Source organism: Penaeus monodon, chromosome 11 (genome assembly GCF_015228065.2).
Source record: "Penaeus monodon isolate SGIC_2016 chromosome 11, NSTDA_Pmon_1, whole genome shotgun sequence".
In the NCBI taxonomy this organism is placed as follows: Eukaryota; Metazoa; Arthropoda; class Malacostraca; order Decapoda; family Penaeidae; genus Penaeus; species Penaeus monodon.
Window position 1 is genome coordinate 29,776,224 of NC_051396.1, and position 2,500 is coordinate 29,778,723.

A 2,500-nucleotide genomic window follows, 5' to 3' on the forward strand; every position below is an offset into this window, starting at 1 on the left:
GACAGGAGTCCTGGAGGTTGAGCGATGCTGCACACTGCACCCTGCAGCTAGCAACACACCTCTTTGGTCCTCTATTCTGCTTAGACGGGTGGCTTGATCAAGGCCCGGACAAGTCAGTCAGCTGGTCAAATATGGCTAGGGTCAAGCAGGCACTGTTCAGTCGGTACCGCATAGGTCCCAAGACTGCCATCAGTACTGTAATAGTGGCTGCATATATTTCCTTTGAGAGATTTTGAGCCCCAACTATAGCTTCCCCTCGTTGAACTCCATGGTGGGTGGGGGGGGTGAGGAAATGAAGAATTCTAATTTGTATGAGTACTACAAATTTACAAAGATCTAGCTCTCTCCCTCACGACCTACGCAATCCCCCAACCATTCCCTCTGGAACATCACATGTTGTCACTCTGGAACCTTTCCAGCTTCCAAAGGGTAAGAATGGGAATCTTAATGGTTCCCGGGTTCCCAAACCAGGTAAGAAGGGGAAAAGTCCTCCTCAATCCACTAAGGCAATCTTACCTGGTAAATATGAGAGTATTTCATATAGTAAGTACCTAGTAGTGAAGATTGATGGTGTATCAATCATGGATCTTGATATTTTTGAAGTACATCAGAAAATAGTTGAGGTATGTCAACGTGATCCTCGCATCACCCCACAGAGAGATGGTGGCCTAATAGTTGAGGTTTCATCACCAGATGAGAGTGACCGTCTGCATGCGATATGTGACATCCCTTCAAAGCAATGTAAAAGGTACAATGTTGCTAATGAGCTAGCTAAATCCATGGCAGAGATCTCCTCTGGAGCATCTTACACTGCCCGATTCTCCACTCTTCGGGCTGAACTGGAACGACACCCAGTGTCGTTCTTCTGTAGGACTGCAGCAGAACTTCCATACAACTTGCCATATCTGCGCAAGGAAATGGACTCTGCTTTGCGGCTCTGCCATAAGACTGCCCCAGGAAGTGACGATATTCCATACCAAATGATATCTCACTTACCGGAGAGTTCCCAGAAGTTCCTGTTGGACCTATTCAATAGTGCCATCCACATGGAGGGAGGCTATAATCATTCCTGTCCCTAAATCTCGCAAGGATGCTTCCACACCAGGAAATTACAGACCAATTTCCCTCACCAGCTCCATCTGCAAGCTGGAGAAAATGGTAAACTTCAGGTTGTCATGGCTGCTAGAAAAGGAAAACGTGCTGACTCCATATCAATATGGGTTTAGAAGATTGAGATCGACCACAGATGCACTTGTAAGGACATCAGCGACATCACATGTTAGCAGTCTTCTTTGACCTAGAAAAGGCTTACGATACTACTTGGAAGCATGGCATACTCTTGAAGCTGTATGACATTGGTTTAAGAGGAGCATTACCTACCTTCATACAAAGCTTCCTTGCTAACATGAAGTTAGAGTTCGGGTGGGAGACAGTTTCTCTAACCTGGAAGATCAGCTGGAAGGGGTCCCACAAGGGAGTGTCTTAAGTGTGACCCTGTTTGCCATTGCTATAAATGACATCGTAAAGGTTGTTCCAAGTGCGGTCTCATGTAATCTATATGTGGACGACTTTCCACTGTACTGCTCAGGACGAAGTTTACAGGATGTACAAGGACACATGCAGACTGCAATAAATCAGGTTGTACAGTGGGCAACATATCATGGTTTCAAATTTTCCCCAAGCAAGACCATGGCTATACATTTCCCTCTATGTAGGAGCAAACCCACTGCAATTTGTCCAAGAGGTAAAGTACTTGGATCTATTTTTTGACTCAAGGCTTACATGGATGCCTCACATCAAACAGTTATAAGTGAGGGCTACAAAAGCGCTTAGTATTTTCACAACTATCTTGGAGTGCAGACCGCACAACGCTTCTACGGTTTTACCGAGCGCTTATTCATAGTAAGCTTGATTATGGATGTGAGGCTTATTCTTCTGCAACTCCCACTGTTCTACGGATGTTGGACTCGGTTCATAATGAAGCTCTCAGAATCTGTACTGGGGCTTTCAGGTCTTCACCTGTGGAGTCCCTGTATGCTGAGAGTGGAGAATCACCTCTTTCATTACACCGGGACTACATTAACAAGACTAAGAATCGGGCACACAAGACTGACTCATGGACCGATGATGGCTAAAAGTCGAGCACTTTGTGAGGGATGCCAAGAGCCATTAACAATTGCTCATGTAGTGGAAAGATGTGCAACATTCTCAGACCAAAGACTATGTACTTGTCTCCCCCATATATACTGAAAAATGTATTGGGGGAGGATTGTGACATAGAGGGTCTTATTACTTTCCTTAGAGAGATTAATATTTTCAATAAATTTTAATTATGCACAATGTTTATGCAATAATTTTATACACTTAGAGCATTATATTTATGCTTTGATTTTTAATCTATATATTGTTATTTGTAAGATATTTTTTTTATAGATTTTAAAAGTTTTAAACATTTTAATATTTCTATTTAACAAGGTATTCACCGCTAATGACCTTAGCT